At 43.8% G+C, this 27598-nt stretch overlaps 1 protein-coding gene across 2 annotated transcripts in view; it reads left to right on the top strand.

Moving 5' to 3' along the window:
* Slc1a2 (solute carrier family 1 member 2) overlaps positions 1-27598 on the top strand; it is a 145819-nt gene that overhangs the window by 13901 nt on the left and 104320 nt on the right. The window contains exon 1 of one of the 2 annotated variants that reach the window (XM_046456075.2): positions 1794-2059. The exons of the other annotated variant lie outside the window; for it this stretch is intronic. The gene's annotated coding sequence lies outside the window, so the exon portion shown is untranslated. Of the gene's footprint in view, positions 1-1793; positions 2060-27598 lie in introns of those variants that run through there. 2 annotated transcript variants of the gene reach the window in all.

Below are 27598 nucleotides of genomic sequence, written 5' to 3'. Positions count from 1 at the left end.
ATATTTGTATATAACTCAACAAAAAAAAAAAAAAAAGAGGTGACATTTGAGCTGGACCTCTTCCAGGGAGTCTGTCCTCATTACGCTTTGTTCAGACCTCTCTTTCAGTACTTCATTAGAATAGAGGGTGCTAAGTGTTATTGTGTCTGTGCCCTGTTCTGGTATCTCTCTGAGGATCAGAACTACAGTAATTTATTTGTGCCTCAACTTATTATCATTGTTACAATGAATGTGAGTGTAATTGGATTGTCTACTTTATGAAGAGACAAAGAAGGGCACAGAGAGGACAGAGGGAACAGGTTTAAGCAGGCAGTATGGCCAAAATTGAGAAAACATATTCTGATGCTTTTGGGGACATGGTCATCTTTATAAGGTTCTGGTGGCCAGTGGAACATTTCTGCCCATAGTCAGTATCCAGCTTTTTGTTCAAATAAAATTTTTTTTTTGGTTGTAGATGGACACAATACCTTTGTTTATTTATTTATTTTTATGTGGTACTGAGGATTGAACCCAGTGCCTCACATGTGCTAGGCAAGCGCTCTACCACTGTGCTACAATCTCAGCCCTAGTAACCAGATTTTTTGATTGCTAAGTGTTAACAGGATTCAAGGAAGTTATAAGAGCAATCAGTTGGGTGACAACTCCTCTTGTGAAGCCAAACATGCAGTTGTCATAATCCATCATGTCCCCGTCCTGCTGCCTGAGAAAGATTTCCAACTCCTATACCTGTGGTTCTTTTAAAATGCAAAGAAGCATAATCAATCAGATGTGCATCTCTGAGCCCCCCAGCTTTCCCAAGACCACTTGCCTCCTCCCAGAATCACCTCTCTCTATTTTTTTCCTTGTTCTTTGTTTAAAAAATAAATAAATAAGTGAGGAGATGCTAGAATGGATTTGACATTCAATTACAAAAGAAGCAATCTAAGTCAAAGATGATTTTCACATTGCATCAGTGAATAAAACCCAGGACTTGACAGTTTAACGACTTATAAAAACTGATTTAGAAAAAGAAAAGTTGCCAGGAGCTGACAACATTGTTTTTAAATCTTTGCTTTTAACGATTAAAGAGGATTTTTAGTGCATTGAATCATTCCCAATAGAGTCCCCTTACTGTGGCTTTCTATAGGTCTAGGAGTAATGTCTGGAAGTTGGTGTGTGTGTTTTCTGGTAACCAAAATAAAAAATGATAGATACTTCTATTTTTTGAAGAAGGGAAGTCCCCTCCCCCTGCCCCCCATAGTTTTCTGGTGACTGAACATGACTGGGGAGGTACTTGTTGGGTTCTGTTGGGATGAGAGAATAAAACAATGTCAGATATTCTCCTTTTGGACTCTGAGGCCCTTACTGTGTGGGTCCTATGCAGGGAAGAAAGGCCAGTGTATGGCACCCCCTTCCTGAGCTTATAGCCAGTCCTCTTGGATTGAGAATCCAGGCACTCACACTGCTATATTTGAAGGAAAAAGTAGACTCAAAGCCGAGATTCTGCATTGTCTAGTATACTCCGTTATCAATGTCATTGGCAGTGATGTCCTTCAAGAGTGATGGCTTACACGATTTTGTTGGTACTTCCTTTGCTTTCTCCCTCCCTCTGAAGACTCTCCGTGGGCTTCTCCAGGGGCTCCAGATCTCAACACAATGCATATGTGATTGTTCAGCAATGGGGAAGGCCTAACCAATTGCTCCAGCAGGGGGCGCAGTGGAGCCACAGTCTACCAGCAGCTGGGCAATGGGGATTTTTTTTTTGGTGCAGCTCTGAAGCAAGAGCCAGTGGGTGAATCGTTCTTTCCCAGACCAGCACCAGCTGTTGCCTGGAATTTTAAGAAGGGAAGCCCTACCACTTTGATTATTTACATACCAAGTGACCTGGAGTTGTTACATCAACCAGAGGCCAAGGCCACACTGGGACACCTGGGCCAAGTGAGGCTGGATGTGCGGGTAGACAGCAGTTACCACCTTAGCCCTGGAACCTCTTCCTCAGCCTTGTCCTCCTGTTCCTCCTGGCCTTTCCCTGGGAGTCAGCAGCAAGGTTGGAGCAAGATTTGCTGGTTCTGGAGCTCAGGTAGGTCCAAACTGGTTTCATGTGGATTATTGACAAACTTTTTAAGGTGAAGGGACAACCACGGGATAGGTGGGGGGACTTTAAAAGCAGGAGGGAAAGGTACTTGAGGGATTAAAGAGAATATTATGAAAGGGCTGGAAGAGCCCCAGAATAAACACACAAGAATGGAAGCAGGAAAACAGATATTCTTTTCAAAAACACCAACCAGCCACCCTAGAAGTGCAGCTTGTGTTTCAATCCAATTGGCAACAAAATTAAAATAGGCAGGAAAATGCCACGTGTTTGTTAAAGGACACTGGTCCTCAGGATTTCGGGGTTGAGTTACGTGTCCATATGTTTGTCCAAGGAGGTCTTTTCTCTTCGCCTTGAGCTAACCTGCTATGGCATGTGCGTTTTCAGGGAGCAGAGAAATCGTGATTCTGTCCAACTGTGGTTTCGGTGCTTCACCAGGAGGCATTTTAAAATTAACCTTGGAGGTTCTCAGCGTCACTGGATCACAGGTTATTATTTGTTCAAGAGCTCACTGGATGAGTTCTTTACCAGAAGAGTTTCTGGTTTCTCCTTCAAGACAGTCTTAGATTATTTGGGCATAAACAGAGGAACACGTGGAACACAGTGATGTCTTCATGGGCATGTGACTTAGGCAGTCTGTGGTTTAATGTTTGGCTGTTGTCCTGTTGGAATTTTTCGTAACAAGAGGCTTTGAGTTTTCATTTTGCACATGACCACAAAAATTATGTGGCTGCTTCTATTGCAAAGCCACACATGAATGAAATAGTCTGGTGACTATGAACTTGATAAAGATGAGATGACCTTGAGAATATGTGCACTAGAATGTTCCAGTAGTGAGCTGCTTAGCACAAAACAGCTTCTGAAAACCAGTGTTGCACAGACGTTAAAAGGATGTGTTGTATATTCAGAAGACCCAAACACACACTTCCTGTTCTGTCATTCACTAGCTGTATGACTTCAGAGAAGTTAAATGGCCTCCCTGAGACTCAGTTTCCTTGTTAAACATGAACACTAATCATCTACCTGACAGGATTTTGGAAGGAATTAAGCAAGACAGGTGTGAAGCTCTCAGCATAGTTCCTGGACAGGGAAGGTTCCCTGTGATGGTGACTGTCATTCTTGGAATTGCACTGCTGTGTTCCTTTTAGTTGGCTGAACTGGGGTTGGTTTTTCATGAGCCTCATGACTGTGCAAATTAGGTTGCTTGGTGCATACCGAGAGGTATGTTTGCTCAGTCTCTCTCATAGAGCCGCAGGCGATAAGATTAGAAAGGAGCTCCTAGCTGCCTTTGGTCATATGAGTGATGTCTTTGCATTAGTGAAGGGCTGTTCCAAGATTCTTATGTGCTTTTAGCCACTCAACTGTTTTTGAATTGCCATACTTCTGACTTCAAATAAATGGGATTCCCCCACTCCCCCAACACCAGAAAGGTATCCTACATCTCAAATTTCCTTCAGGCATTAGATACCTGGAATTAGCATCTGCTCTCACAAATTCAGGGCTCAGTCCCACAAGTCTGTTCCCACTTCAGATGCTAGTCCAAAGTCACAGGACGTCTCTGGTTCTTCTGACTGTCACGCTCTAAATCAGGGGTTCCCAGGACTCCTCTCCTCGTGTTCCATAAGTCAGGAGAACAGCTCACAGAATGGACTGAAATGCTCTACCTGTGTTTGATAGTTGATTCTAAGGGTTACAAACTCAGGAACAGTCTAGGAGAGATGCACAGAGCAAAGAATGGGGGAAGGGAGCAGGTCTTACTTAGAAACCCCTCAAACCTCATCATTTAGAGATTTTTGGGAGGTTACAACACGCAGGCATGACGGATTAAATCATTGGCCATTGGTGACTGACTAACCCCATATCTAGCCCTTCTTTCCTCCCTGGAGAATTTGGGGTGGGGCTGAAAGTTTCAACCCTTGATTTTTTTGTGGTGACCAGTCCCCATTCTGAAACTTTCTGCAGACCTCCAGCCACTGGTCATCTCATTAGCATACAAACCAGCTATCAGTATCCAAATGGGTGACACTCTTATCAGTTCAGTGGGATTCCAAGGACTTTAGGAGCTGCGTGCGGTGCCAGGAACGTGGGACTAAAACCAAATATTTAGTCTTGATTAGATTGTAAGCCTGTAATATCAGGTTTCCCCAAGCAAGGAGTTCCCTCTGCCCCACTCGTTCATTCATTCCTAGACTAAAAATACAACTGATTGTAATAGGGAGAGGTTGGGTAGAGGGACAAGGAACAGAAGAGTTACATTCAGGCTTTGGTCAGGTGGCCATGAGGCAGGGGCACCATAGAGGGACCCAAGCCTTGGGAGGAGATGGCTTGAATGACTCTTGTTTTTAACACTGAAGGGCTACGGCTTCCTTTCTGTGAAGTTACCACCACCTATCTCAATAGGTTCAAGATTTCCAACACCTTAATGTACCTCAAGGGATATTTGCTTAGCAATTCCAGTGAGATAACTGAGTTTAACTGAGAAACCTGAGTGTTACAGTTACCAAGTAATTAGGGCATGGGGATCGGTGGAACCTGTGTGTCTTTAGAAAAAGAATGCTTGTCTTTCTTAAAGCATAAAAAGTAGCAAGCAGGTAGGCACTGAAAGATTTCTAGACCACTATTTTTTCAGAGAAATCAAGTAGTTAGAAAGACATCTGCTTTTGCTGTTATTATTCTCATTTTCAATGTTATCTCTCAGCTAAATTTTATGATACTCTGATTTTTTTAAGGGTTGTACCTATATATCACAGGGATAAGTCATATTAAGGAATATTTTATAAAGGTGGAGAGTTTATCCATATTCAGTTTTAAGGTAGACATATTAAGTAGATATAACCAAGATTTTAAAAGCCTTAACACTAACTACCTTGCTAACCAGCAAATAAATATCTTTAATATTGGAATATTTCAATAGTGATGCATATTTAAATATTGATACTTTTTATATAAAAATAGGAGTATAGCTTACAAATTGTCTTATAACCTCATTTTTTTCACTTGACATGAATGTGTTGTGAACACAGGTTAATAAATTAATCTATATGCTTGCTTAATGGCCACACAGGCTATTCATTTTGTTTTCCTATTGTTGGATATTTAGCTTGTTTCTAATCTTTCTCTATTATAAACATCTTATATACCTATGGTAGCCCGTCTCATTATCTCCCTAGGGCTTATTGCTAGAAGTGAAATCATTGCACACATTTCTCATTTTGACACATATTGTCCAATTATGCAGAGCCTGAGGGTCTGGAGGTTCCCAGATGCAATTGCTTTTTGGGTCCACTCACTGCAGTGAATTGCAAAATGGAATGGCTGTGGGGGTTAACTTTGAATTCTTCATCATGTGGCAAAAACCTGAGCCAGGTTTAGGCTAAGTAATGTGTTTCCCTAAACTTGGTAAGTTTGGGTTTTTTCCTATGCTGACCTCATATTTTACATATCCTCTCTGACATCCCGTATCAGTTTCAATTGAAACTGATGGTCACATCCTTCTGAATGGGGATTTTGTACAAACTGTGGGACATTCTCTGAAGTATTTATCTGTAATTATGTAGCGATTACACTGTATTCTAAGGGTTTGCTCTCTTCTATTGAGTGCTTGCTGTGAAAAAAAAAAAGAAGTGTATTAGTCCATTTTGTGTTGCTGTTAATAAAATACGTAAAGATGGGTAACTAACAAAGTAGTTTGTTTGGCTCATGAGTCTGTTAGTTGGAGGTTCCAAAGAGCCTAGCACCAATGCTTTGACAAGTGCTCCATTGGCTGCCTTATTCCATGTTGAATTGGGAAGGGAAATGATGGCATGCTGCAGAGACCAGGCATGGAGGGTGGGTTTGTTTTATAGCAATCTGTTCTTGAGAGACCTGTCTCTCCAGGGCCAACCCTACTCTGAAGCCAGTATTAATCCATTGGTGAGGGTGGAACCCCCCCATGACCTAATGACCTTCAGGCCCTGCCTCTTGAAGTTTCCACCATCTCCACACCACCACACTGAGAACCAAACCTCTGGTACACGAACCTTTTTTTTTTTTTTTTTTAAATAGTATTTAGTTGTCAATGGGCCTGTATTTTATTTATTTATATGCGGTGCTGAGAATCGAACCCAATGCCTCACACATGCTAGGCAAGTGCTCTACCGCTGAGACACTATTCCAACCCTATAGGAACTTTTGGGGGACAAACCTCACCCAAACCAGAGCAGAGCAGCTCCTGACTTATTCAGGGCTGGGTCCTTCCTTTTGACCCTATCTTTTTGCTACAGATGGAAAGAACTGAGCATCCTCTTTATTTGGAGTAGGAATGGGTTATCTAACAGGCTACATGCAACTGGAAAAGGTATCTTGGCTGCTGGGTTTGCTTCTCTTGTTCATAACCATCTTGTGTCAAGACCTAGTCCTGCCCTGCCCCAGGGCACCTCACTACCTGCTGCGATGGTCATCCAGAGTGTATACAGAGTGTATATCTGAGCTCTCCGGTGGTGCCATCTACACCGTGAAGGGAGACGGAGAATTGAGGGCTCTTCTGGATAAACTGAACAGGGAAAATCATCCAGTCTGGCTTAATTGTCTGTGTAGTTCAAAGGGAAGGTGTTTGGAACAAGTGATTAAAGGTACCTGCTGTAATTTCTCATATGAGTTAGGAGGTGATTACAGGGAGTCAAGTCTCTGTTTAAAGTCACACTTGACTATCCTGGGGAGAAAGGAGAGCTAAACTGGGCAGATGGCAAGATGGGGGTGGGGCAAGGGGAGGAGGAAGAAGAGCACTCAGGACATGCTAAAGGAAAGTGTGGATAGGAACAGATTGCAAGCCAAACATTTTTATTCTGGAAGTAACTTGTGGGCTGATGCAAATAAACTCAAATGAACTATGTCCCAGCATGGACTGGTGGCCTGGCTGTGGGCAGGTGATGCAGTGCCTTCCCAAACAGGAGGCTGCTTATGGGCTCCTCTGAAACGCCCCCTTCCTGTCCCACAGTGCAGACAGTTGGTATGTAAAGAGGAGAGGCTAAGCCTTCTGCAGCTTAGGGTAAGATTTTGCCTGTATTTAGCACTCCTAAGATTAAGTAACTCATATCATCTTTCTGACCCAGTCAGGCCGTGGCTTACTTTCTATTTCCAGGTAAACTGGGGACCCCAAATATCTGTGTGAGCAGCCTTAAGGTAAAGCAGGATGGTGCAGCTGTAGGCTTAACATCTTTAAATGGACTATACGATGTGGGTAGGGCTTCAAATTCGGGCTGTGTTTCCTTGGACAAGCTCAGACCATCTTTCTGTTTTTTTTACCCTTCAAAAAAGAGTGATCAGGGGATGAAAGTTGGAAAAGAATGCCAAACTGGCATGCAGTGTTATTTTAGGGATAATATGGTGTTTCTGCTTGTCACCGTGGATGCAGAATGTTCCAGGACATTTGGCCCAGCCCCCCCATTATTCCTGAGGTCCAAGATTGAAATGAGTAGAGAGTCTGGGTTTTAATTCTAGCTCTGGTCAGTGGTCGCTGGACCAGAATTCCTTCTACTGTATCTCAAACTATGCTCTGGGAGTTTGAAAGACTGGAAGAAAGACAGAAAAGAGGTTCACCTTGTCTTAGGCCATTTGTGCTCCTATAACAGAGGTCTATACACTGGGTGGCTTATAATAATAGAAACTTATTTTTCTCAGTTCTGGAGGCTGGGAAGTTCATGATCCAAGTAGTGGCAGATTCAGTGTCTGGGGAGGGCGGGTGTCATCTCCAGTGGAAAGGGAGAGAGAGCTGCCTTGGCCTCTTTGATGAGTGCCGCAGTCTGGCTGGGCACAATCAGGAGCCACTTGTCAAAAGAAACTAACTTTATTTTTAGAACCACACACGCCAAACAAAACAGCCTCTCAGGAAAAACCCTCAGAGCCTCAACTGCCACCACCGGCTTTCCACAAGCCTCTCTCTCCCACACAAGTTTCTCTCCACCTCCCACAATCCTCCTGCTCTTGAGGCCGATTGGCTGGGTCACGTGGGCGGAGCCAAAAAAGTCCCCCAATGAGCAGCTCGGTGGTCTGAAAGGTCAGGGAAACAGCCCAATGAGCATCACCGCAGAGGAGCCAATCAGCTAGATGTTGCTGGGGCCGCTGTGAGCCAATCATCAGCCGGCAGCTGGAAGTTTGCTGGCAGCTGGAAGTTTGCTGGGGCCCCTTTGGCTGTGGCTCTCAACAGATGAGGACACTGATCCCACTCCCAAAGGCTCTAGCCAGAGGTAAGAATCATTTCTCAAAGACCCACCTCCCGACACCATCACCTTGGGGGTTAGGATTTCAACATGAGAACTGTAGAAGGACACAAGTCTGATGACCCTGGCCATCCAGCCTAAGTCCCAAGACTCTGGCTCCGGCATGTTACAAGCTTTCCCTCTTTCTGCCCATGACATGTGCTTTACAAGACATATCACCTACTTGACCTGGGACCTGGACTTCACCTTGGACAACCCCTTCCCAGATTCTGGCTGGGCTGGAGCCTCTGGGGTTCACCATGGCTTGCTGCTGCTCCCCCTGCTCCTTCCATGGAATGTCTAGTGGCTCTTGGTGGTGGGGAGAGGCGGGGAAAGGCAAACGTCCCTTTGCTGCCCTGTCCTCGAGTTTTCCAGAGCTTCGCACATAAAAGGAGGAGGTCACTGTTCGGACTTGATCAAAGACTAAAAAAAAATTAAAATTGAAAATTAACCATAAAATGGCTACACTCCGGGTTTGACAAGAGATCTCATGAGAGGAAACTCCGTCCAGGTGCCTGGCTCTACGTAGGCTGTCTTCCTCAGAGGAAGCACTTCTCTTTCAGTCCTTCACTGGGCAAATCACATGCTGCCCACAGGGAAGTGGCATGACCCCTGGAGCCCCTCCCTGCACAAGGATAGCCTGTAGTCGCTCACCGTGAGGCGTTCTTGAAGTCAGAACTCGTCACTGTGGACAGCACGGTCAGGGGCACCCCCGGAACAATGCTGTCTCGACCGCCGTGAGAGCCCCCTTCCTCCTGGTCTCTGGGATCCTTTGGGTAACTGTAGCCCATGACTGTCACTCAGCACAGGGAGTGCCCAGGCTCTGAGGACAGTTGGCCGAGGCAGCTCTCTCTCCCCTTCCATTGGAGAAGACCTCCATACCTACCAAGGAGAGAAAAAATTTTCTCAAAAACAGTATGATTGTCATCTGTATCCTCCATCGGTCACAGGGAGAACCCTGGACTTGATTGTGCACAGCCTTCTCCTCGTCTTCCAGTTTCCATGGAACGTCTAGTGGCTCAGCCATGAAACAGGAAGGGGATTCAGTCCTCTGCCTCCTCTAGATCCAGGGCCATACATTGCTACTCAGTCCTACTAGCTAGATGAGATCTACAGCCTTCAGTTGACCTTGGTTGGCATCCTCTTTGGCTGGTAGAATGGGGGTCTTGCAGCTGTGAAGGAGGAGCTGAAGGTAAGGCCATACAGTGAACGCTCCATAGAAAAGCAGAAGGGCATGGGCCCCTGGCTTGTCCTGGCTCTTTCTGCTGTGTCACCTAGAAATTTTCTGAAGGCCAAAGTTCATGTTCGTTCCTTGTTGTGAAGTTAGGGAATTTTCTTTTTCTATCAGGAGAGTTAAATTAGCTATTTGCTCTTCCATATATTGGAAAAGTGACCTTTTACTCCAGCTTGTTCAGGGCAGGCTGAAGGTCCACCACCCTTGGGCATCAATGGCACAAATGCCCAGAGAGTGGAGCAGTTTCTTGACCTGAGCTGCAGGTTGAGGCTTTGGAGACTCAGATGGACATGTCTCTGGTCCCTCCACACCTGGCCAAAGACACACTGGGGGACAGGGTGTGGATCTCAGATGTAGGCTGCAGCTTCTTGAGAAAACTAAGATGGGAGGCCTCTTGTAGCAGAGATGGGTGGGAGTTTACCTTTTAGAAATGTTCGACCCTGGGATGGGGTAATGTTTGTTCCAGGGGCAGGAGAAGGTGGTAGAGAGTGAACTGGAAGGAGCTGAGGTATGTGAGGGGGTGGGGCTGGCAGTCTGGCTTCCTTTCCGATTGGACTGGAGGATAATCCATCACTGCTACAAGAGCCCATGGGAGCTCTTCCAGCCATTTCCAAGAGAAGAAAGCCAGGAAGAGGAAATGTGTGAAAGCTGTTCTCTTCTGTCCTTTAAAACCTGGGCATTTGGGGTAAACATTGTCCCCAACACAATGATTTTTGACTTACGACTTTTTGACTTTCTGATGGTGTGGGCACCTGTACAACCAGCCTGCTACTCGCTTTCAGTATAATATTCAGTAAATTGCATGAGGTTTCCAACTACTTATTATACAATTGGCTTTGTGTTCGATGAGTTCTGAGCATGTTTAAGGTAAGCTAAACTAAGCTAGGCTCTTTCATAGGTTAGGTGTATTAAATATTTTTTTTTCAAATTACAGCGTTTTCAATTTACTAGGGGTTTGTTAGGGGGTAATTCCATTGTAAGTTGAAGATCATCTGAAATGTCCCTTTGATGTCCACGTGTTAGTTAATGATGCTTACTTTCTTCACATTTTTAATGTTTTTATTTGGTTATTTCCCTAAAGGAGACACAAAACCACAGAAGGAAATTTTCAAAGCTCAGAGGCAAATTGGTTGGCGAGTTTATTTTCCACATTTGTGAAATGTCCTTGCACATTGATCTGAATGTCTCTTGCTAGTTGCCAAATCCTAGTTTTGAGTCAAGGCTCGGTAATGGATACCAGTTTGGGAATTATTTTGCCATCTCTGCCCAGGACAGCAAGACAGCAGAAAGAACTGAAGGGTGGGTGTCAACTCATGGGGGATGTGGCTGCTGTGATTCATTTGCAGCCATCTGTCCTTGAAATGACCAGGGAAGGGACTCCTATATTAACTGGGGTGGGGAGAGGGTAGAGATCGGTGACTGGGCTGGCCTCTGTCTTCAACGTGGCAGTTCTAGAATTCAGAGGAGTCTCCTGGAATGTCATGTGGCAGCTCATTTTATTGCCAATTGGCAATAAAACATGGTGCCAGTCATTCATTTAGCAGATGCTTACAGAATGGCTGGCTCTCTGTTGGGCATTAGGACAGCCCTCTGGGAGACAGACACAGCCACCTTCTGGCAGCCACCCAGAGCCCAGCAGCCTAGTGCCCTGGGCCTCTGCTACCTGATGGCATCACACGCTGACCAAAACCTTGGTACAGGACTTGTGGCACTAATAAGGAACCCAGAGATGCTTGAATCTAGAACCAGCTACTTACTGGACAAATGCCTTGGCCTCTGGGAGCTTAGGTCCCTTACTATTCCTGCTGTAAATGGAGGATAAGAACATCTACCTTGGAGGGTTGTGATCGTGGTCATCTATCATTTGACGGAGACTGGGACATTTGGTGCTCCACAAAAGTTGGCTAATTTAAAACCTTTTACCATTTGAGCTCAGTTGTGCTTCTGGCTCCCTGGAGCATCTAAAATTGGGCCTTCTAGAAGTAGAATAATTTCAAAATGTTCCATTTATGCACCTCTCTCCCTCCCAACATGCACACGCACCTCGCTGCTGTTGCCTTCCAAGAAAAGGAGGTCCTGAGGATGCCAAGGCTGGATGAGCCCTGGGGGGCTCAGGGCTCCCCCCGGTGGGCTTTCTCAGGACCCTCTGCTCCCTTGGGAACAAGAGTGTGGGAACCTGGGGCCCTTTCTCTAGGCCGCCAAGAGTGGGCCTTGGGAGCCCCAGCTCTCTCAAATTTCTGTTCTGGCAAGAAGGAGTATGAATAACAAAGTCAATAAGCATTTAATTGCTGTTTGGCCCTGGGAATTCCTAATAGTCTGTAAGGAATTGCCCAGCAAGGCCCCTGCCCCTGAGGAGCAAAGAAGTCAACTTCTTCTCCCTGTTCCTGTGATTTCCATTGTCCCGGACACAGGGAGGCGCTGCAGCTCCACTTTTGCTGGAAAGACAGTAGGATGCCCTCCCCGTCTAACCCAACCCTAAAAGATCACCGTTTTCTATTGTACTCGCATGAGGTCACATTCTGTGTGTCTTCCCATGTGGAAATCAGTGGAAGGTTGACAGTGACTTAAGGAAACAAAACAATGTGCCTGTCTTCTTCAACCAGGAACAGAAAATGACTCAAGTAATGCATTTGTCACTTATACAAAACTTTAAAAATCAGTATAAGCAAAAAGACCCCCATACACCCTCCACTGGGCCATCATAGAAGTAGAATAATTTCAAAACGTTCCATTTATGCACCTCTCTCCCTCCCAACATGCACACGCACCTCGCTACTGTTGCCTTCCAAGAAAAGGAGGTCCTGAGGATGCCAAGGCTGGATGAGCCCTGAGGGGCTCAGGGCTATATACACCCTGTATACACGTGTGTGAGCATGAGCCACATGCACGGAGTAGAACTGTTGTGATATTTATTTATTTTCCAAGGTAATGTGTCACTCGACAAACTACTTTGTTAAGTGCTCTTTCACTTAAAAATAGCCCCAGTGAGCTTTTTTCCACATATTTTTCCCAAAGTGACTTTGGATATCTGAGATTTTCAAATTCTGGATTGGAAGCCCTAAGGTTTGAGGGTTGAAAATGAAAAACAAGACATCTCCATGGAAAGTCCTAATGGAAGTGGGAAAGGTGCAAACTGTTCTCATTTGGGCCACTCCAGGAACAGCATCTGAACAGTAGTTTTTTTGCCTGGTGGGTAGAAGGCAGGTCATTTTCCCTAAGATGAGAAGAGGTGTTAACACCGGTCCATATCCCCAGGATGCCTTCTTCCCCAATCCTGCTGTGTACTTTATACTTAGGGCACACTTCCTATTTCCTTCTGGGCTGGTTGGCAGTCATGTGGGGGTGGGTTCTCCCAGCAACTCAGGTGGAACTTGGAACTCTCTCTAGGTACTAGGTGTTTGTGGGAAGGGGAGGGGACATGCAAAGTAGAAATGGTGGTGTGTGTTTTGTTACAAGACTGATGAGGCTTCAAATTTCAGCTCTGTTACTTGCTACTCAGCAGGGTGACCTCAGACAAATTACTTTGAGCATCATTTGTAAGATGTGGTAATAAAACTCCTCTGGCAGGATTGTCATCAGTAGGAAGTCTCTAGCACATGCAATCAGCCCTCTTAATCTGGGGGCTTCACATCCATGGATTCAGTCAATTGCAGATCTAAACTATTCAAGAAAAAAGTTGGGTCTGTAATGAGCATGTATAGACTGTTTCTTATCTTTATTCCCACAATAATATAGCACAGCACCTATTCACATGGCATTTACATTGTTTTAGGCATTGCAAGTAACGTAGAGATGATTTAAAGTACACTGGAGTATGTGTGTTGGTTATGCCAAGTGCTAACCCATTTGATATAAGGAACTTGTGCATCCACTGATCTTGGCATCCATGGGACTCTTAGAACCAGGGTCTTGAAGTCACAGAGAGATGACTGGATGACCTGGCACAGTGACTGACAATAAAAAGTACTCATGCTCTATTATGGGCTGCCTCTTTTTTTTCCCCCAAGAGTTAGATGGTGAATATTTTAAAGTTCTCAGGTAGTACTGTCTGTTGCAACTATTCAGCTCTGCCCCTGCAGCATGAAGGCAGCCACGGACAATATGTGAATGATTCTACGTGGATACATTTCAGTAAAACTCTACATACAGAAACAGAGGGTGTGCTGGATTTTACCTGTGGCTGCAGCAGGTCCACACTGCTCTCAGTCTGCATTGCCCAAGAGAGACATACTGGGAATCACATCATAACAATCCAATTTCTCACAGTCACACTAAAGAAGGAAGGAGAAACAGGGTATAGTTTGTTTATTTCAGTGTATTCAAACTATTATTGCTCCAACATGTAATTGATATGAAAAATCTTTACTGAGGCATTTAATGTTATTTTTGGCATTATTTTCAAAATTTGCTGTATAGTTTATACTTAGGGCACATTGCAGTTCAGGCTCAATAACAGCGTGGGATACAGAGCTCTAGTTAGTGCTTCTCAAAGTGCAGGACCTAGCTATTCAGTTGGCTGGGACATCCATTTATGAGAAAAAGGGCTGATTTTTAAAATGGAAAGGAGGGCTGGGGCTGTAGCTCAGTGGTAGAGCACCTGCCTTGCACGTGTGAGGACCTGGGTTCGATCCTCAGCACCACATAAAAATAAATAAATAAAGATATTGTGTCCATCTACAACTAAAAAAAAAAATTTAAAAATGGAATGGGAGGGGGGATAGTAGAGGATAGGAAAGGCAGCAGAATACAACAGACACTAGTATGGCAATATGTAAATCAATGGATGTGTAACTGATGTGATTCTGCAATTTGTATATGGGGTAAAAATGGGAGTTCATAACCCACTTGAATCAAAGTGTGAAATATGATATATCAAGAACTATGTAATGTTTTGAACAACCAACAATAAAAAAATTAAAAAAAAAATGGAATGGAGACAAATAGAAATTCAGAATACAAGAATTCCCCCCTTATTTGGGTTTTGCTCTCTGTGCTTTGTTACCTGTGGTCAACCAGAAGGAGGGTGACTGTAGTATCATCTTTTGAGAGAGAGAAAAAAAAATGGTTAGATTCGCATAACTGTTATTATAGTATATTATTACAGTTCTGTTTTATTATTAGTTTCTATTGCTAATCTTACTGTGCAAAGTCTATAAATTAGACTTTAACACAGGTACATATATGAGAGAAAATACAGTACCTACAGGACGCTGAATGTATTCAGTATATACGGTGCCACCTGTATCCATCAGGGATCTTGGAGATGTGCCCCTTAGATCAGGGAAACCATTGCACACTGTGTGCAGAAAGGATATAGATTTGTTTCCTGTGGTTCTTTTTGTGTGTACATGCTAGTGTGTGCATCTGAGTGTGCATGTGTGTGTGTATATGTGTGTGTGTGCACGCTGGGTCTTGACAAGAAACAGAAGACAAATCTTTCTTCCTGCAGGGGATGGTCAAATATATTTGAAATTCACGGCTTGTGCTCGCAAGTCAAGGAATTTCTTTTCTTTGGTTTTTGTGTTTTAAATCAGGCTGAGGTGCTTCACTTCTTCCTTGCACAGGCTGTGCTGATGCTATGCCAGAGTTATCTATTGACCAACTGACTGTCTAAAACCAGCCAAACCAGTTACTGAATCATGGTGACACCTGAGCAATACAAATTGAAATTGCAAACTTTAAACTTCATTCTCTCTATATGGGGTCTGGGGGAACCCTCATTTTACAGAGAGCAAACTGAAACCTGGAGAGGTGAAAGGCTTTATGAAGACCCGGAGATCTGGGAAGGAGCATTGGGAGAAGGATGAGGAACTGTGTGCGTGCACCTTGGGGAAAGCCACTGGCTGGCACTCTCTACCTGTACATGTGAATGGGAAACTGGGTCAGTGGTTTAGTTGTCATGAGTCAGTGTTGCTTGGAATATATGAATGCGTGAGACCAAAGTTAAAGAGGTATTGCTTTAAATCATTCATTCTCTTATGGATTCTTCTACAAATATTTCTGAGTATCCGAGAGTCTCTGTGCTGGAAAGACATGTACTGTGGGCCCTGGGTGTCCTGTGCTGTGGGTACAGAAGGCAGTCTACACTCAGATGGGTCCCAGAACACAGGGGACGGCTGGGTCTGAATCCTGCCTCCAACATGTTCTGAGATCAGCTTCCTCGACTACAAAATGGGATGATAATGTTGACTTCAGAAGGGTGCAGTCAAGATTAAATTGGAGAACATGTGTTAAGAGTGTTTAATGTGCAGATTGCTTTATTATATGAGTTATCAATATGAGTAAGTTTTCATAATAACAGGCTACAGAGTCTAGACATGGGATGAGTATTCTTCATTTCCTCTTCCTTCCAGAAGGGTGCAGTGTGAGGACGAGAAAGGCACTTGGTTTCCCTGATTTCAATGTCCTGATTTTTAAGATTCACAGACTGCATTTTTAAGATATTTTTCCTTCGCCCATTCACGTCTCACTCCTACACATATACAGTATCTGTCAGGAATTCAATATTCACGGAAAAAAAAATGGCCCAGACACATTTAAAAAACAAACAAACAAATAGGCCCTTCAGTGGTTACCATGGCAGCAAAACCCTCTCTTGTGAATTATTCAGAAGTGAATTATTAATGAGCTTTGTCCATCAACACACCCATTGTTCTCCAGGGGAAGGTAATGTGTCTTTCACAGCAAGGAGGTCACAGTGCTGGATGTGTTCTTGCTGCTTCGTCCAGTGTGGGAAAGACCCGACCAAGCCAGACATTCACATGGGTCCTCTTTGCTGGCCAAAGACCCGATTTCCCTGGCATTTTGGGATTGTGCAAAAGGCTGGGCCTCTCTCTGAGTCACTCTTCCAGAGACAGGATGCTAAGGCTGGCCTTTTCTTCCTGTCAGAAAGATTTGACCCATTCCTGTTTGGATAATCCTCTTGCACAAATTGAGGCTGTCGTTTCCAGTGATGGGTTGACCAGATGGAGTCACACACCAGTTCTGAAAGAGGGTGGAGGAGGCCAACGGAAGTCAAGACCGTTGGATGTATTTCTGTAACTTACTGAAATACAGATTCCTGCCCTTCATTTAAATTTAATAAAAAGCACTGCAGGTGAGTCGTGGACAAGCTTCTCAGACAAGGCCATTTTAAGGCAATTTACTCAACCTCTCTGAGCCTCAGTGATGACATATGCAATATGGGTTTAAACAATAGCATGAAATTGTGAAGGCAGACACGTGTGTATGGCGAAATTCCCACCATGTGGCAAATTCCTTATATGTTAATGGTTGCTGTCAAAATGATTTATCCCTAGACTCTATGTCAATATTTCTCAACATTGAATCTCCTGAAATCTGTTGTGATATTCAAAATACTGTCTTTTAAAGCTGACATTTTTTTCTATCTTCAAAACTAAAACTTGATTTCCTTTGCTTTTTTCCAAAGGAACATGCTTGAAACTGCCATCCAAGCTGGGTACAGTAGAGCACACCTATTATCCCAGCAACTCGGGAGGCTGATGCAGGAGGATTGCAAGTTCAAGATCAGCCTCAGAAACTTACTGAGAGGCCCTAAGCAACTTAGTGAGATGTTGTTTCCAAAAATAAAAAATAAAAGGGACTGGGAATACAGCTCAGTGGTTAAGCAGCCCTGAATTCAATCCTTAGTACCAAAAAAAAAAAAAAAAAAAAAAAAAGAAGAAAAAAGAAATTGCTTTTCAAGTAGTGACATATTAATGTCTTTTCTTCAACATTTCTCTTCAGTGTTCAGTTTTGATTTACATTGACATCCCTGAATGTCACTGCCATATGTCTGAAGGTATCTGTTAATGTGAGTGAGTGAGTGAGTGAGAGTGAGAGTGTGAGTGTATGTGTTATACACAGAAAGAATGAGGGATGAGCAGAGACAAAATGGGCCTAAGTATTTAGAAATTCCATTGAGGAGACAAACTTGGTGTTGTAAAAGTTATATAGCAGGGAACATGGCTGAGATCCAGAGAAAATAAAAATGTCATTATTTTTAAAGACTAATTTTGCTCCTTGCTTATAGCTCCTCTGGCTAAATTGTTCTGTGATGAGACAAATTCCACTCAAAACTCCAAACAGAGACTTGTTGGGCTCAAGAGTTTTGTTTTTTTTTTTTAATCACTAAATCATTATATAAGATTGATTAGAGATACTGAGGAGAATCTAAGAAACCAGAGAGAAATAAAAGTAAAGTTCTGTGTCTTTGAAGAAACACACCTTATTGAACCATGAAGTAGGAAGAGATGACTGGCTTGGCTCACTGTGGAGCTGGCGTTCTGAAATAACTCACAGGCCCTGAAGAGTGCATCTTTAAGATTTTCTTAAAAGAACACTTTAATCCCACCCATAACCCTCCTCAGGGCCTTCTGCCTGGGGAGCATAGAAGGCAAAGCACTGCAAAACCTGTAGGCTTTAGAACCAGACAGGCATGCTCTGTGACCTTTAGGAAATTGTGTAGTTTCTTTGAGCCCCAGTCCACCTATTAAAAGAAAGGTAAATTATACTGTTTCCTTACAGGGCCAACATAAGGATAAAGCAAGATGTGTTTGTCATGTTGGAGAGTCTTAACACCTCTTAGCTCTCCTCTTTATGCTGAAAACCTGTTTCCCTAATTCATAGAGGAAGGAAGGGCAGAGGTGGTTTGAGCTGGGAGACTTACTGGCCTTTCTAAGTCACAATCTAGAAAGGAACATAGGGAGGGCTTTTATTTTTGCACATTTCTACTTTATCACTCGTTCACTCTGGGGCCTCTAGGAATTGTATTCTCCAGATGGAGTCTGATCTTGACATTCAGCAAGTGGGTAGATTTTCATCGCTATACTTTGTTTTTCCTTCTATACAATCCCTTGTATATATTTCCAGGAAATTTGCCCAAGTGCCTCTGTACAAGTGGTGCCATATTTAGGCAGGTGATTCCCTATTGGGTTCACCGCTGCATGGGGAAGACCATCTACTAAGACTGTGAGACCACAGGCATCCTGGACTTGCCAGCGCCCTCCCTCTTTAGGTTCCAGTCAAGTGAAGGTTGGGTTTCTAGGATCCTTTTAAAACTCCCGAGGTCTGTGCTTAAAGTCTCTGCATAATAGAACAAGCACAGAAGTGACCTAACTTCTAGGATGACGTTCTTTCCTCTAGAGCTGGTGAGCCTCCTGAAAGTTTGGAAATGGGGCCATTGATGAGTAGTCCACCATGGCAGATGGGTGGTCACCTCCACTAGCAGGTGGGCTTCTCGGGTGACTCAGTCTCCTCCCATCCCGTAGGCTTAGAGCTGAAGCTGTCTGGGACTCATTTTGAATTCTTGGATCTAGTGTGTACTCGTCATTTTGGATTGTGGCCATGTGCTCTGCAGGTGGCCTCTGAGTTGGTTTTCCTCGGTGAAGAAGGAGGAGGGTCATATTGAGTATCTGTACCTTACTTTTCTAAGCCTCGTGGAATTCAAAGGATGAGATCAGAACTCAGACCATCAAGAAGCAGCCTACATGATGACCGCAGTCACCTTCTGTGTTCCATGTGGAATCTGAGCTCATCCAGAGTTCAGCCAAGGCATATTTTTTTTGCACATTTAAAATAGTTGTAATATTATGATATCATTTCTACAAAATCCTCTCCAGGCCTAACTGCTTTTGTCAATCCACCACCCAACCATAGGTTCAAACTGCATTTGACAAGAAAGCCCTATTATGATCTTGTTTCTTGTTGTTGGATTTCATAAGATATTCATACTTAGTTATAGAAAACGCTCCTCTTTTATTTGCATGAGTGTATTTTCCTCTCTCAAACAATGAAAGAAAGTCCTGACTAAGACAGAGGCTGATAAGGCAGGCCAGTGCTTAACTTTGTTGTGCTATAGCAATGCAAATTCTCAACTGTCCCCTTTATCTTATTAACTACCAGGGCTCCCAGCAGGCAGTAGGACAAGCACTGGCCCTTCAGTACTAAGAAGCTCATGGAAAGGGTCTGGAGGGAGAAGTCATGCAATGTTCGTACCAACCACATGGCAGCCTGGTGGCCACTGCTCAAGACATCAGTGTTGCCCCCAGAATCCACTGGGAACCAGGCAATAGACATTTATCAGGCACCTACTGCAAGTTGGGTCCTTTGGAAGGTGTGGAAATATGGCAATGAGTAAGATAAGGTGGTTGGCCTAGAGTGGTTTATATCATAATCATAGCAACAACTTAAGTCTGTGCCAGGCATTTAAACATGCTCATGTGATTAGCATGAAATTCAGGTTAATCACAGGTGTTAGCTCTTGTGATCTTAAGAACACTCCGTGGGATAAATACTGTTGCACTCATCTCCCTTTATCTGTGGGGAATATGTTCCAAGATCCACAGTGCATTCCTAAACTGTGGTTAGTACCAAATCCCGTGGAGTATGCTTTTTTCTTATACATGCATACCTATGATGAAGGCATGCATGTATAAATTAGGTATTCATGTACAAATTTATAAATTAGGCAAGTAAGAGATTAACAACTAATAAAAGAATAGAACAATTATAGCAATGCACTATAATAAAACAATCCAGCATCATTGGAATACCATGTAAAACTAATAACCAAAATGGCTACTAAAGTGACTACAGGGAGGGTAGTATCTACAGCATGTATACACTGGACAAAAGGATGATTCATATCCAGGCGGGATAGAACTATATGGTGCAAGACTCTGTCCTGATATTCAGAATGGTACCCAATTCAAAACTTATAATTGCTTTTAGAACTTACAATTTAATATTTTGGGCCTCAGTTAACTATAGGTAATCGAAACTATGGAAGGTAAAACTATGACTGTGGGAGAGAGACAACTGAATTATCATTCTTATTTTATACACAGGGAAACTGAGGCACAGAGATGCTGGATAATTTGCCCAGTTACATAGCTAGCTAATAGCAGAACCAGTATCCAAACCATAGCAGCTGACTCCAGGGTTTGGGCTCCTCCCCTGGCTTGTACTTTCCTTTTCTCTTATGTCACAGTAACATCATCTCCTTAAGCTCCTTAAGCCTGGTAGCATTGTCTTAGGCTTGTTTCTTTCATAACAGCCATTGTGCAAATAATGCTGCTCAAATCAAAACAAACAATAGCAGCAAAAATGTTCAACCAAAAAGGATGACAAGACAACAACAAGAAATTCACCCAGACTCCCTCTACTGTTGTCAGTTGAGTTTATGTTGGAAATCTATGTCCTTGTTGTTTGTGTAGAACTAGACATAATGTTGTGAAGCCTGTTTTTCCATTTAGGATATTTTCCCCACTCTATTCTTCCTTGATGTAACTTCTAATGACTCGATCAACATGCATGTTTTAAAATCACAGTTACCTCATACAACTCAAAACAAATCCCTCATTCTTGGACACTTAGATTACTTCTAACATTTCATTGTCATAAACAACATTGTAGTGAATATCTTTGTGTATGTGTTTTTTTTCCCCCCTCAATATCTGACAACTTCCTTAGGTTGGTTATAGATTTTATGTTTTGTAGTGTCCAGTTGGAGAATGCAGAATCAGATTCAAAACAACCATTTATGTTCCTTTCCCTCCTGAAGATCTAGAAACAATAATACCTTGAGTGTCTGAAGCATGAGCCAAATCACTCACCTTCTGCATTTCAGGAGGAATGTTAAAACTTTAGATTTGTGCTTTTTACTTCATCATGTCCCATAAACAAAATTTAACTGGTCTGGTTGCTCTTTCTTAATCTCCTTGAAAAATCACCCTATGGAATGATGGAGAATCAAACATGAGAGGTCAAGAAGACATGGAATAGTTTGACAGGAACTCTCTAGGTGAAATGATGAAAGGGTGACAAGGACAGGAAGAAAAACTCAGTGTGAAATAATGGCAAGTAAGGATCCTCCAAGCAGTGGGTGATTGAGTAGCAAGAGGGTATTGCCTACTGGTTGAACACAGACTTTATAGGTACAGTGGTTGAATTTGAAGCCTGACTTCACTTCTTAGTTCTGTTCTAATTTTGTACAAGTGGTTAAATCCTTAAAATAATTGGGGTGTCTAAGGATCCAGGGCTGTTCTCTCGACTCTTCTTGTCCCGTCTCTTGGCTGGTCTTCTTCTGGGCTGTCTTTGTTTTAGGCAATGACAGCTTCTAGCAGCTCAAGATTTACAGCATCCTCAAGCTTAATGACCCCAGCAAAGAAAGGCGCCTCTTTTCTGAGACTTCCAGGAAGAGGGCCAGGGAGGAGTCTCATTGGCTGGATTTCAGCCCCGCCCACTCCTGGTCTGACCACTGAGGAAAGGGCTGCTGTGATTGGCCGGGTCTGGATCTTTGTGTTCCCAGTCTGTGGAACAGATGGAGAAGGGTGGTACCCCAGAGAGGTTTTGGAAAGACTAAAAGAAAAGAAGGATGGAAGGAAGGGAGGGAAATACGTGTGGCCACTACAGATTCCTAAAAATCTCATAATTAGGTAACTTAAACCTCAGCCCAGAACTTCTTTGCAGCTTAGTTGTCAAGATTTTCTCCCTTTCCGCCACTTCCATGTATGTGCAAGTTTTAAGTTAAGCGTTGTTTCTTCTCACCTGAAGCTTTAGCAGTCGCGTGAATCCTGTTTCTTTAAGCTTAGCGTGTCATTAACAGCATAACAGCCACCCTGTGCTACTTAACCTCTCCCCACAGATTCTAAAAATACCCAGAGGACTTCAGAACAAGCAGGGAGCCCTGTGTGTGCTATGCAGACTCGGCCTCTAGTTCCTTAGCACTGTCTCTGTGGAGAGAGTCCTCAGCTCGCTCGGCTCTCTATTTCTTTATTTTTGGTTCCCCTATACCTCTGTTGACACTAAAGAGGAAGGGGTTGAGGGATGGAACAGCATTGACTAGAAGAGAGAAAAAGAGGGAAACTCATGCCCTCTCTTTTTCCATCTCTCTATAAAACTGAAAAGATGTATCAAGAGATCAGACCAGTCCAGGGAGCAGCACAGATTAGCTGGGATTTAAAATAAAACTCTTTACCAAGAGATCACCTAGAATAACTCTCCCGTATGTATCCATGAAGAGACCCAAGGACCACAGGTTAGTGCTCACGGAGAACAGGGCTACAGCCTGGCTTATTTTTCAAAGATAAAACAAAGATCAAGCCCCTTTCTGGGGAATCTTTAGGTGGTGTTGATACATACCAGGGACCAGGGACTTCTTAATTCGAGGTCACGTTTTGTTTTATGGACCTGAGGGGCTGAGGGTATTGGCAGCCTAGACTGTGCATCTGCAGTTTCAGAACCAGCTCAGTGTTGGTTGTGTTATCAAACTAGTGAGCAACAGGGTTTTACAAAAGCTGCCCAAGGGATTAAATGATAATAAGAGACAAGTTATGGAAATATGTGAGTCATAACAGATCTGACCTTTTATATACTGCCTGGAAGCCTCGGATGTCTGCTTATTTGGATAATGAACCTGACCTAGTGTAAGCATGCAGAGCAATGCCTTTTGCTGGTGGTGGTCAAATAGTATCTATTAGATGTTGCTAGAGATGATCATGGAAAAGAGAAAAAGAGGCCATAATGTCTTACCAACTCTGTGGATGTCTGGACCTCATGGAACATCTGTGTCAGCCATTGGGAATTGCCACGCGATTAATAGATTGCCCAGAAGTTGTTCTCAGAGCAACCTTTCAGTTGGCCGGTTTAAGCAGAATCCTGGGATTTAAATTAAAAAGTTAAACTTTAAAGGATAAGCATGAGTAAGTTCTTGGGACAGAATGTGCTTAGCATTGTTTCCATCCATACGTGAGTGGAGGAAGCTCATGTTCCCTGGACATATGCTTCTCATTGGAAAATGCGATCAAATGTCTCTGTCTCTCTAGACCGGTTCTCATGGAAAGTCCTTGGCATCTTCTCAAGCTTCAAATAAAGGCTTCTGAGCTCCCAGATTGCTAGGTGGTCACTCCCAGGGAACGTGTCAGAGGCAGGGGTGCTTTGCTCTTTGTGGGTGGGAGTTTGCTACTCTAGTTTTTCATGTCTACCTTTAAGAGGAAAAAAAAATCTGCATTGCCTGTATAAATTGCATCACCTAAGTGTAGCAAAGGATTTAGAATAGTTTATGAGTCAGGGCAGCCTATTAATAATATTAGTAGTAACAGCAGACACAACTCAGTAAGATCTAGCACAGCGCTTCTGTGTGGGCCAGCTGCTATTCTATGTGTTGCAAAATGCAGTGCAATTAATCCAGAGACAACGGATTTTGGATTTATTCCTCTACCTTCTCCTTCCCTTTCTCAGAGCTAAGATTAGCCCCGTTTGGCTATGCACCCTTTCTAAACCAACTTTACTGCATCTTTGCAGCCTTGCCTTTGAGTAGAATCTAATTGAAGACAGCTATGGGTTATGTACTTGTTTACAAATTCCTTGTCTTTCACACTCTTGTTGATCTCATGGCCAGTAAATTCAAAGCACAGGACTCATCGTTCCAGTGGAGAGATTCAGTTACAAGGACCCAGTTCCCCTGCCCCTTTTTAGTCCACACATTAGAAATGTTCTTAATTTCATGCTGGTGGTTCTTAGTTTTCATTAAAAGGAGGTACAGTGGATGTTCAGAGTTGCTCAGAGAACACCGATTGCTGATGTGACTGAAAAGGGAAACTCTTTGGGAGATAAAGATTTTAACAAGTCAGTCTAGGCTTGTGACAGCTTTAAATGGCTTCAGATCAGCCAGGCCTAATGTTGGTTCTTTTTTTGCCTTTGGTGAAAGATGTACCCTATGCTGCAGGGAGTGGCTCTAGTGTCTTCCCAGGAGGCAGAGCCCAGGCTCTCTGGTGTCATCACCCAAACAACCGTCCAGGGAGTCCCTAAGGCATTGTTTTGTAAAGGCATCCATCCAGCTGTTCCCACTTGAGCCTGACGATTGGATCTGGGGGTTCTGCTGTTTCCAAATTTGCATATTGACTTCCTTTTTCAGAATTTGGAACCCTGAGCTGTGATTGGGCTTTGGGGATGGGCTGAAGGGGTTTTGTTCACATTTTCAAGTGTAAAACCAGTGGACTGGGCCTGGCTTTGTGAAGCTCCTCTGGTTCAGTCTGGCTTTATTCTGATCTAAAGGACTAAAGGGACTTCCAAATTCCTTTACTATGCTGGTTCCCTTTACAAGGTCCAAGTGTTTTCATTTAGCTGTGGCAATTTACTGATATGGGTTTCGAGTCTTATAGAAAAACTCATGTTGGAAGGAAGGACAGGGGTGTTTGCAATTTTCTAGGTAAATTAGAACATAGGTATCTAAAATAGGTGACTTAGGCCCCTAAAGCAAAACAAACCAATGGAAGCTCTTTCTATTTGCTTAGGGTCTGAGTTACCTGGAGTTGATAAGCCTGAAAGGTGACATTAATTGGATGATGGCCAAGTCAGCATGATTCTGCTAGGCTTTCTAGGGCTACTTCTCAGGGTCCGCTGGGGTTCACTTCCTGGTATCTGCTTAATGATTTTGGCACCTTGAAAGCCTTCACACAGTGGAGGGAGCACGGGCTTTTGCTCTGGGGAATGTGTGGGTTTAAGCCACTAAGCTGTCTGGTTGATGGACAAGTTACTCAAGCTTTTGGAGTTCCTGGCTCCCCATTCAAAGGACCGAAGGGAATGATGAATGGGGAGCACCTGTTCCCTGGTTGTGCTCTGTGGCTTTTATCTGGTTCCCTCCATGTCCCACTCTTGGAGTTGAAGACAAACCAGGGGATGATTTGGCAAAGATTGCAAGTCCAATATTGATTGGAAGAAAGAGATGCCTACAGTCTCTGGAGACACATGGTTTCCAGGTTCTAACCCCAGCTCACTGCTGACTTGCTGTGTGGCCTAAACCCTCTCATCAGTCTCCTAATTGGTATGATAATAATGCCTTCTCCCTCCTAAAGCAGGGATGAGTTTTAAAGAAGTGAATGCAGGAGAGGGTTTTACCTTGTGTAGGAGGGAGACTGCTAACTCCATTTCTCCTTTATCCTTCTGGCTCTCAGTCATCCTGACCCTTGTGAGGACACTTGGGTCTCCCTACCTTTCTCATTCCTCAGTGTGTAGAGTCCTGTTGCATTTCTGGAGCTTCACGCCTGCCCACGTGTGACCTTTTACCTCCGGAGGATGTAGCCCTTCCTAGCAGCGGCCATCAGTGTGTTTGGATGGAGTAGATTGGCTGGGAACATGAGCCAAAGGGAGATGGTAGATTTGCACAGCAAAGCCTGTGGGAGTGTGCTGTTCTGCTGAATCAGGTCCAGCTTGCTCAATGTAAGCATCGCCAGCGTAAAAAAAAAAAAAAAAAAGAAACTATTATTCACAATTTAAAACACATTTAATGTTAAATCAAGATGAGCACACATTTGCATGCATATGTAGAAACAAGGTAATCTGATTATAATTGCAAAACAAGCATGTTAGTTTATACACTGGGAAGGACAGTGGCTTTAGGACTTTTTTGTCATTTGAATGTAACAATTATTTTTATTTTGAGATAGTTTTATACTTGTGGAAGAACTGCAAAAATAATATATAGAATTCCCATATTCTCTCCGCCCAACTGCCTGTAATGCCATCTTACCTAACCATAGAACCTTGATCAAAGCTAAGAAATTAGCCTGCTGCTGATACTGCTGCTTAGAGCTTATGTGGATGCCACCCGTGTTCCCACGAAGGGCCTTTGTCTGCTCCTCCACTTGTACTTAGCTGCCCTGTCTCCATCGTCCCTCCACACTGCCTCCATGGAGGTTCCTTGGTGTCTCCATATCTTCATGACCTTGACACTTTCAAAGAGGACTGATCAGTTATTTTGTAGAAACATTTCCTCAATTTGGGATTGTCCGATTACTTTCCCAATTTTCAGCTTTTTAATTGCCTGCACTCCACACATTTTACTGCTCAAGGATCCAGTGACAAGTGGAAGTTATTAGTCCTAGTTATCTAGCTATTTCTGAGACTAGTCTGACTGAGCATTATAGATCCTAGAGGGTAGGAGTATGGATTCTGGAGCCAGACAACTTGGGTTCTGTTCATGGCTCTGTGACTTATCTGCTGTGTGATCCTGTGAATATTACTTGACTTTTCTGTGCCTTGATGTCATCTGCAGAACGGGAATGACAGTATAGCTGACAAAGCACAGAGAACAGTGGCTCACGGGTAGCCATCTGCACTAGGTCTTCCCTGTTGCCAGCACCCTCCCCCATCGCCCCCTCCTGTGCAGGTGCAGTGATACACTGATGTCATACCTCAGCTCTGCAGGTTGTGCTGGCACTGATGGCTTTGCAGCAAGCCCTGGGGTGTACAAGCACGGCTCTCGTGTCCTAGCTGGAGTAGCTGCTTCAACCAGAGAGCCCGCGCCCTGGGTCTGGCACCTTGTTGGGGCTCAGTATCCAGGCCCACTAGCTGCCCTCTCTCCAGCACTGCCCAGCAGCCCTGAGATCTGCTTGGAAACAGCTCCAGGCTCCCCTTTCCTGCCCTCCTTTCCTGACCCCCTTGTGTGTCTCTTGGGCTTCCTACCTGGGCCCTCTCTTCACCTTGCTGCTCTGGGTGGAGGGGAAGGGTGGGCGTGGTGGCTGGCTGGGTTTGCTTCTAGCCCTGCTTCTTAAGAAGCACTGAAGTCTCTGTTCTTCCCCTTCGTGGTATCCAACAGTGGCTGGTGAAAGCAATCACTGTTAAAGTTACTGAGGTTTCTTCTCTAAATGGTACCACTGTTATTTTAATGAATCTTCATCATGACTATAAATGCTAATGACATAAATACTAAGTCAATCCCAGGAAGAAATTGCAAAACAACGTTTAGGTAACTTGTCCAAGATCACACAGCTAAGACATGGAGGAAGCAGGACTCAAACCCGACCTGATTTGGGAGCCCACGTTCTCACCCACTGTCTATGAGGGATAACTAAGATCATCTACCCGGAGCATTTAGCAAAGTGCCTGGCTCAGAGTTAATGCTTTAAATTTTAGCTTTTATTAATCCCATGATCTGATTTTGGTGGCCTCTGGCTCCTAGGGGAATCTGACTCTGGGATGCTGTTTCTAGTGTTTGCTAGTCCCTGATCTGTGCCCATTTCCCACACAAGTGTGCCCCCTGCCTGTGCTGCAGTA

The sequence above is a fragment of the Marmota monax genome, unplaced genomic scaffold (genome assembly GCF_021218885.2).
Source record: "Marmota monax isolate L192 unplaced genomic scaffold, Marmota_monax_Labrador192_F-V1.1 WCK01_AAM20220418_F8-fsc00047, whole genome shotgun sequence".
NCBI lineage: Eukaryota > Metazoa > Chordata > Mammalia > Rodentia > Sciuridae > Marmota > Marmota monax.
Note: the sequence above shows the minus strand (reverse complement) of the source record. Positions and strands in the feature narration are given on the sequence as shown.